Raw genomic sequence first — 17,237 nt, 5'->3', positions numbered from 1 at the left:
CCACACAAGAAACAGGCTTTGACTCTTCAGCTTGTGGAAAAAGTGTCCTTAAGGACAAAAGCTATGTAAAGTTGGCATCAAAGAGAAGGTGAACAGAAATGATTCATCATTATTATAAAACAAGCACCACAAGGCACACAGTAAAGTATACAAAATCAAACATAAAAAATTAGGTGCTCTCCTCATGACTCACAGTGACATTATGAAATGCATTTCCACAGGATGTTGTAGAGGCTAAAAAAATAAATAGGATTAGATAAGTTAAGAGAGCGTGAATCCATCAAATGATATGATGATCCTACTTCAATCTTTAGTTCATCAAATCACTGTCATTATAGCTGGAAGCCAAGGGGGTAAATCAGGAAAGGATCACAAACCTCTTTTCTATATAGGTGCTACCAGGCATTGTTGTAGACAGACTACAGAGAAAAACATGGATTTGTATCAGGTCACATTTTTCTTACCAAGTTATGCATCTGCTTTGAAATGCATCTAACTCTTTCTGGTGATACCAGTCTTTAAAATTATTTTCCTTTCATATTTGAGTCGTGGCAGGAAGAAATATTTTCAATACCCATTATATATTTAAGTTTTTCTGTTGAGTATAAAAAAGGAATCATTTCATAGCTGTGCTTGTAAATGTATTTATAAAGCTGTATTTTAATTGTTACATAGTTTTTGAATGAAATGTAGAGAAGGAAATCTGACAGGTAAATGAAGAAAGCAGGTAGTTGCTGCCTCAGTAAATTGATCTGGCCTTAGTAGAAATGCAAGATCCTGTGCACACTTTGAAAACAGTTAGATTATATGTTGGCTCAAAAATTAATTTGGTTTTAGATTGTAAAATAGAAAGAAAACAGATAGTATATTTCAGAAAGAATAAGTTCCTGAAGTATCCTGTGGATATATGAGGTGTGCATCCATTAAGAACAAGCTTCTTGGCAACTGTATGAATGCAATTCCTTTGCTCATGTTTTTTAAAATAATTTTTTTACAAGAAAATAACCATTCAATTTCCAGTTCCTGCCTTTTAATTCACCTTCCAGGTCTAATGTTGCTAATAGAAAGCAAGATCCTCACTGATTCCCATCCAGCTTTGATGTCTTCCTGCATCCTTTCATCTACTCTAATTCATTCCTTTGCCTTCATTTTATTTCTCTTTCCCTCTCTTCCCTGCTCAGTATTCTCCTCAATCTCAAAACAAAATATAACTTGATCAAGTAAAGATATCATCGTGGTATGCCTAAGGAAGCTGTAACTATAGAAGTGTACACAAACCTAGGGGCTGCATATCTGATAAAGTTCCAGTCCTGATCAGGCACACAGAGTCTGGTACTTGTTTTCAGCATTGTGTAAAAATAAAGCAGGCTTTGATATGCCTTATCAAAAAATTGTTTTGAAAGGGCAAGCTCACATGTCTTCTAAAGACACTAATCCCACATTCACATTAAATCATGAGATGAGAGAGGGAAATACAGACTGTAATTTAATATCAATTATATAGAGTATGTCTCAGTTGCACTTGAAGATAAGAATATAGATGGAGGAAGAACTTGAAAGTGATCAGGAAAGTGGTTCAGGATTTTAAGCCAATATTAGAGGAAGAGTGAAAATCCCTATTTTAAAAAAACAGAAAACATGAAACAGACATCCTTATAAATCGAAAAAAACCCTGGTTCTAAATCTCAGCATGAACATACACAAACCAGATCCCAGCAGACCAAAATGAAATGTCTAAACCAGCAGTGTGCTCCTGGGTTTTTGTAGTACATACACTGAGAGAATATGAAACAGCAGGGTGATTTCACAGCTCTGTCCAGTCAAAACAATGGAAAATATTGTGAATGCTCCTAAGCAGCCGTTGCTCAGCTACTGCCAAACACCTGTGACACATTACAAAAAAGACTAGACATTCTCTGTTAAAACATGGAAAATATTAATGATTAAGGTGGCAGAGTGCATTTGGTCTCTGTAGCCTCAGCTGAAGTGCCCCAAGCACTGCCTAAAGTTTTGCATGGCAGGAAGAACTGCAGTATGCTGGTAGCTGCCGAGTCCCTGCCTTTGCAGAAGGAGTTTAGTGATGACTGCTAAATTGTTTGTACAGTAGCTAGCACAGTAAGATAGTTGTTGAGAGATGAAACAGTAGGAATAACAATAGCAATAACTATAAAATAATTATAATTGTAACTTACATTTCAGAAATAGATCTTAAAGCCAGAAACACAAATATCTACAGTTAGTATCAAATAATGCCTATACTAGTGTCTTGGGGTGACTTTATGACGAGTATCCCCTATTGCTGCTCTATGCCCAGAAAACCAATCCTGTGCCTTTTATGTGCCTTTTAAACTGAACCTGAGAGGGGGAGAGGAAAAAATCAAGTGAACTTTTCAAAGCAGTTGTTCAAGGACACAGATACGCACTCCTCTGTGTCCTACTACAGTGAGAAGAGCAGAGGAAGCACCCTGCTTGCTTTCCAGCCAGCTTTTGGCTCCTTTTCTTTGGAGGGAGACAGAGAGTTGAACTTTGTTTTCCTGGGACTTCACTTTTTCCCTTCTTCTCTTCTGGACTGCTTCAATATCAGAACACATTGGGAGAATTTTCCACTGAGGCCCTGGAGGTGGGCTCACACTGACCCAGCTCTGAGGAGGAGGAGAGAGACCACACCTACAGAAGGACTCTGAAATCTTCCCAGGTTCTCTCCACAGCGAGAGGTTTCATTATTCAGCATTATTATTCTTTTCCTGTGTGTTTGTTAAATAAATAGGTTTTGTCTCTTTGCTCCAAGGAAAATTTTTTTTCCCCCAAACCTGGTGGGAGAGGGATGGTTGTAACCTGCCTTCTATCAGAGGATATTTTCCTCCAAATTTGTCCAAACCTGCATAAGTAGTACAAACAGTATCACCTCTTCCCAATTCTCCTCAGAACACACTTCTGCCTTGCGGATTTTAAAAAATACTCACCAAAACACACAGTGACAGAATAACAAATATTTCTGACAACTCAGAAAACAGAAATAAAGATCTCTAATATTAGACTATGTGTCTTCCTTTGCTTTTCTAAGGGACAATCATGTAAAGGATTGGTGTAATGACAGCTATCGACTTCAGCTCACCTAAGGCAGACCCTGAATAGTGGCCAATAAACAGTCAAGTATTACACTACGAATTTCTCAGACCACTGGAATTCTAAAACAATAAGCTTTGTAGTTGGTGATGACTCCAGTAGTGATACTGGATTTGCCCATGAAGCCCCAAGCAGTTGCCCTAAGTACTACCATGACTGCTAGCACTTTAACTACATTATTGCTGCACAGTCTAAAATCCTGGAAATGCCTGTATCAGCCTCATTTCTATGTCTTTTCAAAACAGTTGAAGTTTCCTTAGAGAAAAGTAGATAATTCTAATCATAATCCCTGAAAAATCTCATGCTTTAGAAACAGTTTCAATTTATTTTTCCATGTAGTACTGATTAGCTGCATTTGTATCTAAGCTACCTGTATATGTTTCAATTGTCAAAATAGTTTGCTTGTATAAAGACTGTAGCATTTCTTCTTTCTTTATATTTTTGTATTTCAATTTAGCTGGGACTCTTCAAGATCTTCTAGAAAGGACCAATGTATTATTTCTGGAGGAAAACTGACAGTAGAAAGGAAATGCTGATAATAATGTCTCAGTGTTGACTGTATTCTGTAATGCTGTTTCCTGTGTGGACCTCAGCTGCAAATACTACAGATATTTTTCTTCCATGTGGCCCAGTAAATCCCCACGCATTATGCTGTTAGTCCCTTAGGGTTAGAAAAACCTCTTCATAAAACTAAACAACTCAACCCTGTGGGTTCTCCTGCCTTCTCTATTATTCCTATCTGAGAGTTTACATCTGTATATTTAATATACATGTAAGGCAAGCAAGAATAATTCTGCCAACATGAACAGCTGCTGGTATATTGTGATTCATTGTTATGATATGAGTCATTGTAAAATGTCCCATTTCTTCAGAAATCATCAAATTCTACCATCAAAGACAATATGATCTGCTTTTGTATTTGTATATACACTCTTTGATAAAGCATTACAAAACATCTTATCTCTGGCTGTGCTTGCTTACCTTTGCAGAGTAGTCCATGCTCTATAAATCAGGTTTCTCTTTCTTATGTTCTGTCAACACCACTCACACAGCAAATCTGGATGCTTCTGTAGTGACCTCCAGATCCTTATTTTCAGCTGCTTTGGTCCCACAGGCCAGTAATGGGTAAGTGCCACAAGCCAGTAGTGGTTATTTGGCACACGGATGTTATAATGGGCTGTTCTGAAGTCTGTAACTTCAAATACAGATAGATTCTGATAGAATTTTTATTTATTTATTTTTTTACAGATGCTTTTGTCACAATCGTTTTTTGTTAACACAAGCTCTCTTACTGTCTACCAACCCTGACACAATGTTCTGAGATGGTTTGATATTCCTGTTTAGATACAGTTTATTCTCTGTCTAATACTTTTTGTACTATCATTTCTGTAATACAGATCATCACATTTGGTCTCCTTTTTCTCCTGTCTTCTAAGAGATTTAGGGCTGTTTTGGGAGTAGTGATGTTTTGCCATTAACTTTGGGCAAGATGTACGTTATGTGCAGCTTGGAAAGCAACCTGTCTCTAATGCTGTCCATTTTGCATTTTAGATTTTCTCACTGGGGGAAACCTGCAGCTTTCTGGGGCCTATTTCACGATAAGAGAAATGTTACAAGGCAATATTCTAATTAACAGGTCTGGAAAATGTTGTATGAGCAAAGAAGGTTTTTAGCAGATGCAGGAGTCAAAGGCTTAAGTTCTCGGATGTTGAAGGCTGTGTGCATTGCTCTGTTGTACTTTCAAATCTGTACTTGGAACATATTAACTAGCATATTGGCTAATATACTAATATGATTTGCTGTACTTTTATGCCTAAAATCTCTAACTACAGCATTAGTAATCTTGCCTAAAGGATTCTGTACAAATTTCTGTCCTTTTAAATACTATTATAACAGCAGCATAAAATATCATGGAATGCTGGAATGGTTTGGGTTGGAAGGGACCTTATAAATCCATTAAAGATATAATTGTGAATAATTACACAAAACATTCATTTTGTAACATTTGCAATGGTTAAATTCAACTCTTTTAAGCATTTTACTAAAAATAGTAGACCCCTTGAAAAATTAATTCTGTTATCTCAGTCAATACCAGCTAATCTAACACTTACCAAGCATGTGCCTGTTGGTTTGAAAAAGGGGAAGCCAATTTCACTATTCTGCTATGTGAGATGTTGCTTCTGTCATTTTCTTGAACACCTAGACATTTTGGAAGGTTGCACTGCTCTGAATGGTCACATGATGGTGTTGAAGTGTGACAGAACTGGAACTTGACCAAAGTTGCAGTGAACTATTGCAGCCAGAAAACATCTACTACCCCATTGCATGGGGACTTAATCAAGGTTTCTGGATCACTAAAGCAGGTCCTGCAAACAGAAACTTTTCTGTCTGAAGCAAGTTAGGACTTGCTGAGTATGATCATGTTCACAGTGTGCCCTGTTTGGCATATCCCTTGTTGGCAAGTCTTTGAGTAATAATATGTCACTCCTGACGGAAACTGGCAAAATCTAACCTTGTGGGCTACTTCAAATATTGATGATATTCACGCTATTTATTTGAGACCTCCTGTAACAAGCGCTGAGAATCTCTGCCTAGGGGATCTTTTTGGTTTGCTCATTTTCATAAACTTACCACTGAGATTTTGTGAGATTGATTCGTAGAAACTCAACACCACAGTTGTAGAGTGATAACAAATCCTGACATTACTCTGTGATATTTCAGATACTCAAGCTAGCAGTCACATATCTGTCATCCTATTAAAGAGTGTTTTCTACAATGCAAATGCATTGTCTAAAGTTATTTTGATGTCAGGATATCCCTTCATTGCTCACAGTCACAAAGAGAAGTTTTCATAGATTGAGCTCTGTTCTTGTCAAGAAAATCAATTTCTGTGATTATGCAATGTAATTCACTACAGTCAGAGAGACTTTAATGAAGTTATTTAAGGCCCTGATGTGCCAGTAGATAAATATAAACTATTAAGTTCTGCGAACTGAAAATTGACACAATTCCTTCCTGTTTTGCCATGAATTACCCTTCCCAAGTGAAACTGGTTGTGGAAACCATTGTTTTTGACAAGTAAATTCAGAAAAACGTGTTCATTTATTTTTCTTGTTTTTCTGGGTATTACATGTCTGTCATTAAAACTCTAGCCATTTAGTGTGAGGAAGGAGAAAAAAAGGAGTAGTTTAAGCTCTTTGCTAGATGTTACACCACTAGGACTGTGTCTTTTTCATCCTTATCACTTACAGTGCTGGTGACATTACATTTATAGCAGTTTTGAAGATGACATCCACCACTCCCAAATATTCCTCACTTCACAGTTGTGTCATCAATAATTTTAAAAGTCACTCCCAAGGCTGCCAGCGACAAAAGTACTAACTGCGAGTCTCAGGAGGGATATAAGAGTATCTTCTGAAGAAAAAGATGGAGCAAACCAGCCAAGAAATCAGGGCTTAAGACTCTCCTTCTTGCATAACATTGTACTTGGTCATGGAGTTGTTTGTTCATTTTGGAGCACGAAGGAAATGTTAACATGTTCCCATGGAGTAGAGAAACTGAATTATGGTTAGTGCCATCAAAACCAGAGGATTCTAAGAGCAAGGATGGAAAGATTTTCCTATAAATTGAGCAGTCATTTTAAGAGGCAGTTAAGAGTGAGACAGTGTGGTGCCATTTGATGCCTCTAGAGGCTGCATTTAAATCTTTTATTTCAGTTTTAATTGCATTATTTCATGCATAATTTGCCTCTAAGAGGCTAGGACATTTCTAGAATAAATACTAAAATTTAGATTGCTTTGTGACAGGAACAAAAAAATACTCCTATAGCTGGTTATTTATTTCTTTGTTTAGTACTTCACATAATACATCACTTTCCATCTGCATCTGCAGTATATTATAAAATAAAAGCTTCTTTTTTTTTTTTTTTCAGAAAATGCCCTTAGTAGATGGTCCTATGTCATAAGAAACCTCCTTAAATAACAAAGATGTTGTCATCTGTCAGGTGCTCTGACTACTCACAACATTATTGATCGAGATAAAAGTGTAAGACAGTTACCAGAAAGTGGGAAACTGAATCAGAGGATGGGGGGAAAGGGAAAATTAATTTAAAATTATTAAACTGAATCACTGGGATGCTGCCATAACATATCAGTCCAGGGAACTGTGACCTATTCAAGGTTATTCCTAGTGTCGGCTATGAAAATAGCAGAACTGATTAATGACACCCAGGTGCTGTCCTGTAGTCTGGATTAGGTCTGAGGAGTAGTATTTTCAGATACCTTTTTAAAAGTAATGCATCAATCTACGTGTCAACTTGTTATTCTGCTCTGCTATAATTTTAACATAAATTGGGCCAGATTTTCAGTTTTACTCCTCTTCATCCCAGCAGGTGGAACAAAACCCCTGCCTGTCATTCCTGTGTCTCTGCCTCATCATGGGAGAAAAGCCTGAAGACTGAGGCTGTGCAGAGCCAAGCACACAGACCACACAACTCTGTGGCAATCACAGAATTGTTTAATTTTTTGCTACAATAAAATCTAAGTTGTTTATAGAATTTTCTCTTCTTGTCTTTTGCATTTGGATCTATTCTGCCTTTTCAGAAGAAAGTTCTTTTCCCTGAAGGAAGTTCTTTCTTAGGGTCTGTCATAAGCTCTATACCTCCTGAGGACATCCAGGAAATCATCTAATTCAAGAATTCCTCTTCTGGTAATGAGTAATCAGATTAATTTTTAGGTTAGTGTGATTCCTGAGGCAGTTTTTTGGGGATGGGGTGGTTATATAGGGTCATTTAATGTGAGTGGCTTATTAACAGCTTAAGTAATTAATTACCTACTTTCTTCCATCAGGGTAAAAAGATAAGAACCTCTATAGAATAATTTAGCCCACCCTAAGCTATGAACATTTAAGGGAATGAGTCAGCATCTGGAGATGCTGTTTCCAGGTAGGCATCATGTTGAATTCCAGGTGGGAGTTGGATGCTCAGCTAAATAAACAAGAAGGTAAAGCTTTCAACTGTATCTAGGCACCTTAATAGCATAAATAAAAACAATTAAAATAAAATTAAAAGCCATTCAAAAGAAGTTGGGATCCAAGTCTGACTTTCCTCCCTTGAACCCAGTGTGTACCTTGGTGTGCCTAGAGGGTTTTTAAGTTCTGCCTTTGACTTTGCACGTTTTATCTTACAGTTTATTTTTAGAAGTGAGCTGGACAATTTGACCTAGATTTTAACACATTTGAGCATCTTTCTACTGAAGGCATGACAGAGAATTAGTAGCATTTTCTAAACCCCCAGCTGGGTTCAAGTAGCTTCATGGATGTCTTAAATCCAGGGTATAGTGTTTCTGCTTAGCTAGTTCTGGGTCTCCAGCCAGTGGAGGACACTTGGATCAGGGACAGTCCAGAATCAGCTCCTTTGGGTCATAGAATTATAGAAACATTAAGGCTGAAAAAGACCTCCAAGATCAACAAGTCCAACCTTTGTCTGATCATCACCTTGTCAACTGAAACACAGCACTTAGTGCCACATGTACTCTTTTCTCAAATGTACCCAGGGATGGTGACTCCACCACTTCCGTGGGCAGTCCATTCCAATGCTGTACAAGACTTTCAGTGAAGAAAATCTTCCCGAAGACCAAGCCGAACCTCCCCTGTTGTAGCTTGAGGTCATGTCCTCTTGTCTTGTCGCTGGTTGATTGGGAGAAGAGGCCAACCCCCACCCGGCTACAGCCTGCTTTCGGGCATTTGTAGAGAGTGATAAGGTCATCCCTGAGCCTCCTTTTCTCCAGGATAAACACCCCCAGCTCTCTCAGCTGCTCCTCATTTGACTTAATCTCTAAGCACCAAGGCCTAGGGACCCCCTAGGTCACTGTATCCTCTGGCTCTTTGAGCCATAGGTGTCAGTAGTTTTTATGCAGACTGGAATAAACATTTTTGTTGTTGTCCATTGTGGTGTTGTCCATTGTTGGGTTGGATTTTTTTAATTACAAGTTGGAAGTTAATTTGGAATTTCCTCATGATAAAGTTTGAAATTACCATAAATCCTTTAGTATGAATGTATAGCTGGCCTGAGAAATACTTTTTGGTTCGGAAGGGGCAGGGAAGGAAGCATTCAGAGAAAGGGGAATAGCTGTATCGGTTTCTAAGAGCAGTCTTTCTGGAGGCGGTCTGGGCTGCAGCGGCGCTGCCTCCCTTGCCGCAGCACACGGTAGATGTCAGGCTCGCACCGCCGTGCAGCAGCAGCAGCAGCAGCAGCGGCAGCAGCAGTGGCAGCAGCAGCAGCAGCAGCGGCAGCAGCGGCAGCAGCGTGTGCCGGATGCGCTGCTGAGCCGGGGATGGCCACCAGCAGGCTGGTACTCGCTTGTACGGCAGCTCTGTCCGCCTGAAGGTAAGGTAGTCTCTGGGGGAAAAGACAGCTGAGATGATTTGTTGTTTACTCTATAATCTTCTTTCCACGTTCACTCACTTTCTCCCTTCATTGATTCACATGTTATGCTTTAAAATGCAGCAACAGCTCACTGGCACCTCTTTTTAATAAAAAGAACCTGTTTTTACAAGGGATGTCCCATACACAGTGAGTGAAAAAAGTGCAGACACATGCCCTGATTTAATTTTTTTTCCAAATATAGTAAATCAGTGTAACACACCTCTCATCTCACTTTCTATCGGCAGAAAACCCCCCTTCCTCAAAATTCCTTTTTCTGAGTCATAGGCTATCAACCTCCCTCATTCTCTTGACTGTCCTACACCTTCTCAAACCGGAATAGCAAAAGTTTGGGAAGATCCTGTAGAATACTCTTAGCTGTGTCCAGCTCTAGCCACACAGACCTCAATAAATCTATTTGCATAGGGACAATTAAGTATATACATATGTGCTTTGCTTGTTCATGAGTCTAGCATGATTTCAGTGATCAGACTGGACCCATGAATATATCTGTTTGAGAAAGCCTATTTTAAAATCAGCCAACAGATAACACTGCAGATATAAGGAAAGAAATTATATATGGAGTGGAGCTAAATGTTGAAAACTAGGATGCCTTAAAGGATTTAAGCCAGCACTCTGTAAAAATGCCCTATATATTATGCCAGGCAGTGTACAAATGCATTTATTTTGGTGAATATTTACTATTATGCATATTTCCGAGTTAAATAGCCATGTTAGAAGAAAACCTGCATATACATATTTTGTTTATGAAATAGCAAGGCCTTTCAAAGTTTATTTCAATTTTTCATGTTACTTTCAGAACTAATAAAGTAAAACAGATTCTATACTTGACCAGGGCTTAAATAAGATTTTAATATTTTAAAATACTGCATTTTAAATTAACTTTGACTTCCCCTTGTCTTTGTGCTCATTTGGTGAAGCTCACACTGTCATGACAGTGGTTGACAATAATAGATAAAGTGCTGTAGATAGAAATGAGGTTGATACATTTTACATGAAAGCCCTAAAGCAACTGGGTTTTTAAATCAACTATCTAACTGGGATTGCTTTCACTTTCCTTTTTAGCACCTCATTAGGCTTACTGCAATTTTCCTGCAGTACTAAACTGCTGCCCTAGTCACAGTTCATTTTCCTCCTCTAATGTCCAATTACTCTGTTTACTGAAAATTATCATATTTTAATTTCACAATAATTTAATTAAAATGTTTCATTCTAGAATATAAATCAGCAACACAGAGCAGCACCATTCTGTATTCTTCTGTTACAGCTCCATAGCATCCTGGGAAATAGCACAGCTGTCACAGCTTGCGGGGAACACCAGGAGACTTTATGCCATCCCCTTCTTGTTTTTAAGTGTCATTGAGTGCCCTACATAATTTTTAGGTTTCTAATGTCCCAGAGCAGTAGCAGCACCTCTGCAATGTGCCCGGAAATCCTGGATGAACATCCAGTTTCTTCTCACGGACACTTCTTTTGTTCTGGGCTTCCTTTAGGCTTAGAATTGCAGTGTCTCTCTTGGGCACAGCCCCTCAGTGTGCCTCTTCCTACCTGTCTTCCCCAGCTCCAAACACCAAGGCAAAAGGAGTTTTAGCAATCTTCAGTACAAATGCCAGGGTTTTGCAAGCACCTACTAGCACACTGAGAAATTATTCAACAGTTGAGAGCTACCTTACAAAAAGTGGAAGTTCTTGTGTCAAGATTTCAGCACAGTAATATTTGTGGAACGAGGACAACCACCACATTTTTTTCTTCCTCAAGAAGGAATATAATTATTTCTGTTTGGAACACTTTTCCTTGGCATTAAAATGGTTCTTTTTGACCCCTGTCTCTTGGGAAAAACAACTATTTAAAAACTGGGATGAGCTACCAAGCCAAGGCCAGGGCTTACACACTCTGGCTGATAATGATGTAGAGCGTGTGGTCAGTTCACAGACTTGTTTTGTAGACACAAAATGAACAGCTTACATTTGTAAGGCCTCTGAAGCAAATCTAAAATGCAAGTTTCTGAAAAAGGAATTAGGAAAAGCTCAATGCCAGAGTATTTCAGTGAATAATTTTTTAATAAGAAAAAAGAAAAAGTGAACTTGAAAGTTGACTCCCTCATAGGAATCTCCACCCACGAAGAGCTTCAGTACTTGAATGTACAAGGTCCTGAGGAACCTCATTGCACTTTCAAGTTACCCCAGCCTCAGTCAAGACATGAACTATCACATCTAGACATCCCTTTCAGATTATACTTGTATTATGATTCTGTGAATGGGGTAGAATGTTTTATATTTCATAATACCACTAGGCCTGACCAGGTTGTGTTCTGATTTTTTTCCTTTTATTTTCTTCACTAAGATAATTGTCTTCCTTTTCCCATCTTTTTGAATTAAATATTGGACATAAATCCACCCCCCTTCACAACAGATATACTTTGATTTGTGAATTTGCCCTTGTTCATTTAAAATATGGAATATTCCTTGGTCAAAAGGACATTGTTCTGCAGGACAGTATTCTTGGCTTTATAGACCCTAACTTTGGTTTGGTAGACTCACCCTCAGGCTGCTAAGACAGCTAACTCAGGACTGAGATACACTTGGGCTACTGCCAAACATCCCAAGAAACAATCTGCATAGTAAGAAGTATTTTTCTCAGAAGTGAGAAAATCCTTTGAAATCTGATCAACTCTATTTCTTGTTGGAAACCAATCAAGTTTTTTTCCATCAAATGTGGCTGGGATGTAGAGGCCAGTAAGAATGAACCGATTTACTGGCAGCAATCCATTAGGGAGGAAAATGCCCCTGTTGCCAGGTGCTCCCGGTAATCATGACACAGTGTGATAAGATAGAGCAAGATTCACTCAGGAAGGGAAAGTCTTCCCATGTGGCATGAACATCAGATCTCCTCAGTGCAGCTATGAAACCAAGGTTAACTAGGGAAAAATGATAGTTTGTGGGAGGTTGTAACTATGGAAAAATGGGGTAGAAAGCAGTTTCTGAATCTGTGGTCTTCTTACATGCACTTTATACCTATATATGGCTTTATATATTCTTGCCTGATATGTACTTATTTATTAAGTATACTTACTAGTTCTTGTCAAAAGTAGGTGAGATATTCACAAAAGAATGTGAGAGCATTAGTGTATCAGAATCTCAATGCTTTTGTCCAACATATTTATAAAATTGGTTTTTTATAATATGAGTAGGTGTTCTTTGACAGTGGCAGTAACTTAAGCTATAATCAGAGTAACTCTGCTGGTTCTTAATCACAGTAACAATGAGTAGGGGTAAGAACTAAAGTGCTGTATCCGAAGTTCATTTCTGTACAGGATGTAAATACATAGAAAATATAACTTTTCAATCCATTAATGCCTTTGAAGAAAGAAATCCATTCTTTCTTATAAGTAGGGAATTTTTCTTTTTTAGAAAAAAACCTCTATTTTATAAAATCAGATTACTTCATCTATTTATACTATATATTTATTCATAATCCAGACTGGATGTTTCTGAGGGGAATGCATGTTCTTTTTTACATAGGTTTTTTTTTTTGCATTTATTAAATTCAGGTTGTGTAGAATACTTTTCATTAGAGATGAAATTTTGATGATTTTTGTCCTCTTTTCCCTTCTTTTTAGTCTAGGTGGCCATGATGGAAACAAATCCATAAGAATAGGTAGATGATGAATAGAACTGCTCAGTGATTGTCCAAGGCAGTGGTCAAAATCCAGAGTACCAAATCAGCACACTGCGGTGATGATTAACACGCTATAAAAATGTTGACTGATGAGCACCTTCTATTCTTAGGTTCCAACACAACATGACATTTCCTTAAACCGGGGTAATTGAAATACGAGACCGTAGAGTGAGCTTGACATGTGGGGGAAGGAACATGCTGGAAAGAACAGAAAAGAAAGGAGTAACACAGAGCGTTGTGATTAGGTGCACGAGAACTAGAGTGCATGATACAGGTAGCGGTTATTTTCGGGTACCCAGAATTGAAGTTAACCGAATGCAATCTGAACCCTAGTAGCTGCTAAAACTTCCAGTTGCATACGTAAGAGAAGATCTCTATATGAAATACAGGGTCTGTATTCCTCTCTAGTAAAACATTTTAAGTCCCCCAAGTACCCAAGCTCACAAAAGACATGATTTCACAACCAATTTTTCAAAGGATTTTGAAGTTCCACAGTACCAAGCAGTTCAGCTTTAGCCTTGAATTGCACATTAGCAGTCCCAAGTGTACAAGACTGGCAGCTGGTTCCCTTTCAGAAGGTAAAACCTGCACCTTGTTACCATTTCAATTGACTTGCTATGTTTGTTTGGCCACTGAAATCACCTCAGGAAACAATTACAGCTCTGGAAAAAATATCATGATTTGCATTATGTGTTCGGTTATTTTCAGGTTAAATAAAATTATTAGTAAGTGGGCAGAATTACAGGGACACCATGACTCTGATATTGGTAATAAGGCAGAGACTAAAGAGAAATCTCTTTGGTAAGCTACATACAAACCTGTCAGGAGCTAGAACTTTCCAGTGCTACTGAGCTGGCAATCTCAGTCATGTCTGTAAGCATGTTGCTGCATCTTGAATTGACATTAAATTAAATAATATCCCCCATGCAATATGGCTGAGGTAGTTATTCATAACACAGAAGTTATTGCTTGAATTTTTAATGGAGTCTCTCCAGCACTCTGGGCTTTTCTCTTCCTTTTGGCACATAAGCCAAGCCTAAAAAGCAAAACTGTTTTGATTAACCAGCATGTGTATTTCCTTTCATGTTGTTTTGCCAAAGAGGTACATGAGGAGAAACCAAGCAACTTACACAAAAGCTGTTGCAAAGAGAAAGATCTGTATTCTTTAGCTTTTGAGAGTGGGCAAGGGCTTCCTCAAACACACGAGTAACAGAAGGAATGCTATGAAATGTATGGGCTGCTACTGAAAGGAGCAGAGGTTGCAGAGAAGACAGTTACTGAACACCTATTTTGCGTCAGTCCTCACTGATGTGGCTCAGGAGACCAGGGAGAAAGGTAGACCACACAAAAGGATTGCATTTATTGTAATATTTCTATTAAATTTTAACTCTGAAATCTCTCTCAAGGTAATTGTGTGGGATTGCTTTCTTACGCTGGTTTACTTTCAAACCAGCATAATTACTGTTCCATCAGGCTGTTCCATCTGTTCCTTTGGGTCAAGATACCATTCCTCTTGCAGTTAAGTAGTTTTTCTAATTGTATCTGATGACTTATGTTTTAACTTTTATATTTTTCAGATCCTGTACTGCTCAGTATGTAACTCTGAAACTTCATATATATAGCCCGTTAGCTGCTGTTCTCTCATTCTGGTTAGACATAACATGTTGGGGTCCCTCCCCCGCCGTGTAGCCCTGGGAGAGGGGCCCTGAGGGACAGACACGGGGATTCCCTGTCCCTGCTCAGCCTCGTTCCCATTGGTTGGTTTGTGTTCCCTGCGCGGGCAGAAGGACCCTTGGTCCCGTGACTGGAACAGTTCCTGGGCAGAGCTCCGGCCATGCGGCTGGAGAAATAAACATCTCTGAAACATCTAGCAAGAATCTGTCTGTCCATATATATTTCCTTTCCATGGGACTCCTGGTTTGATATATGCGTGTTGCAGGATCCCCACTGCAACAATAACAAACCCTCTCTAGGTTTGCACTTCAAGGACACCTTGTTGTCCCAGGCCCCAAAATATGTAAATTAAAGCTTTTGAACGGGGAGAAACTTGGGGTAATTACTTCATTGCCTGAGGTTGTAGCTGGGGAATTAACCCTGATATGCAAATGGACCAAACTTATAGAAGTATGAAAAACTCGTGACCCAGGGTCCATCTTGGGCGTAGCCTCTTGACTGCCCAGGGTGTACCTTTGAAGGCCCTTCAAATAAATGCCTGCTCTTATTCTCTTAATCTTGTCTAGCTTCTGTTTTCAGGTAGTCGCTTCAAGGCATTGTATCCTGTAACTTTTAATTATTTATGCAAAATGAAGCTATACCATCTAATATTCCTAAAAGATGGGTTGAGAGCAGTCCATGTACAACCTTTTTGTGTGTCAAAGGAGGCTATTTAGTTTTTTAACTTCTGAAGTGTGAATCAATCTTTAAGTCACAGATTTTAGACTATGTAATTGTGTTCTGGACACACCGCTGCAGCTATTAAGCTCAAGAGGCAGATACACACATGAAAGTCATACATTACAAAAGCAAGTATGTCTCGTCTAAAACTCCAATCCAGTAGAAATTTGTTTCCAGGCCTTTGCTAGGCAAAATTTCTCCTGCTATACTTCGATTTATGTTTAAAAATTCCACAGAAAGCATTTTAAATTATGGTACAGAGAAGGCAAGATTAGAAGCATTTCACAAATCCCTTACCATTTGGAGAGAAACGGTATTTTCTGAGCCAAGATGGCTCTCAAGAAGTAAAAAATTATATTTCAGTACTTGACTTCCTTTCTGTGAAGTATAATCCAAGCACACACACTTAGGTACAATAATCTGCAATGTAATGTATTGTTTTGTTTAGCAGCAAATAAAATGTGACCTCTTCACTTTAATGAAGAGACATCTGGAAAACTTCCCATAAATGCATCTTTTCTTGTAGACAAATGTAAGGAGAACACAGTACCTAGCTAATCAAGAACCTTAAGCAATAATTCAAAGCCCCTGGCTTTTAAATCATTACTACTGCTCTTCTATGACATAAAAAGAAAATGCTGCCAACATCACTCCTTAGCAGATAATAAAAAAGTGTTAGCAGTGGAAAATTTTGGACACAGTGGATATAACTAATGTCTCCTAAGCAGGTGCCTATCCCACTTGTGAAAATTGCTCTCAGTGGGAGGTTTGGAGACGCTGCTGCTTTGAACAGCCTCAAGAATGTTGTAATTGGATGACCCAAAACCTAGACCCAAATATCCTAACTGAGGTTTCTCATGGTTCATATCCAGATAAGAATCTTTTGTTGAGATTTAGAGCATGGTCCTCAAAAAATACAAAGGAAAGGAACCCACCCAAAACAAAACAAAAATTGTTCGGAGTTCTCCACAGTCTGTTGTGATAGGAGAAGTTTCAATGTTTGGATTAATTTTTCACTCTACCCAAGTTGCTTTTTTGCCTTCTTCACGTTTATTAAAATGGAGCATGACAAATTGTCAACTGTTTGAGAGGTGTTGTGGCTTAACTCCAGCCAGCAACCAAGGCCCATGAAGCTGCTTGCTCATTGCCCCACCAGTGGGATGGGGGAGAAAATCAGAGGGGTAAAAGCTGGAAAACTCATGGGTACAGCTAAAGACAGTTTAATAGAGCAGGCAAAAGCGGCACACACAAGGAAAGCAAAGCAAGGAATTGATTCACCACTTCCCATGGTTGAGCAGGTGTTCAGCCATCTCCAGGAGAGCAGGGCCCCATCACATGTAACCTGGGAAGAAAAACTCTGACACTCCAAATGTCACCCCCTTTCTCTTTCTTCCCTCTATTTCATATACTGAACATGATGTCACATATTCTGGAACATCCCTCTGGTCAGTTGGGGTCACCTGTCCCAGCTGTGTCTCCTCCCAACCTCCCGTGCACCCCCAGCCCCCTCACCAGTGAGGCAGTATGAGAAGCAGAAGAGGCCTTGGCTCTGTGTGAGCCCTGCTCAGCAATAGCAAAAATAACTCTGTACTATCAA

Source organism: Corvus moneduloides, chromosome Z (assembly GCF_009650955.1).
Source record: "Corvus moneduloides isolate bCorMon1 chromosome Z, bCorMon1.pri, whole genome shotgun sequence".
In the NCBI taxonomy this organism is placed as follows: Eukaryota; Metazoa; Chordata; class Aves; order Passeriformes; family Corvidae; genus Corvus; species Corvus moneduloides.
The sequence above is the reverse complement of the archived record's forward strand: the minus strand, read 5'-3'. Positions refer to the sequence as shown.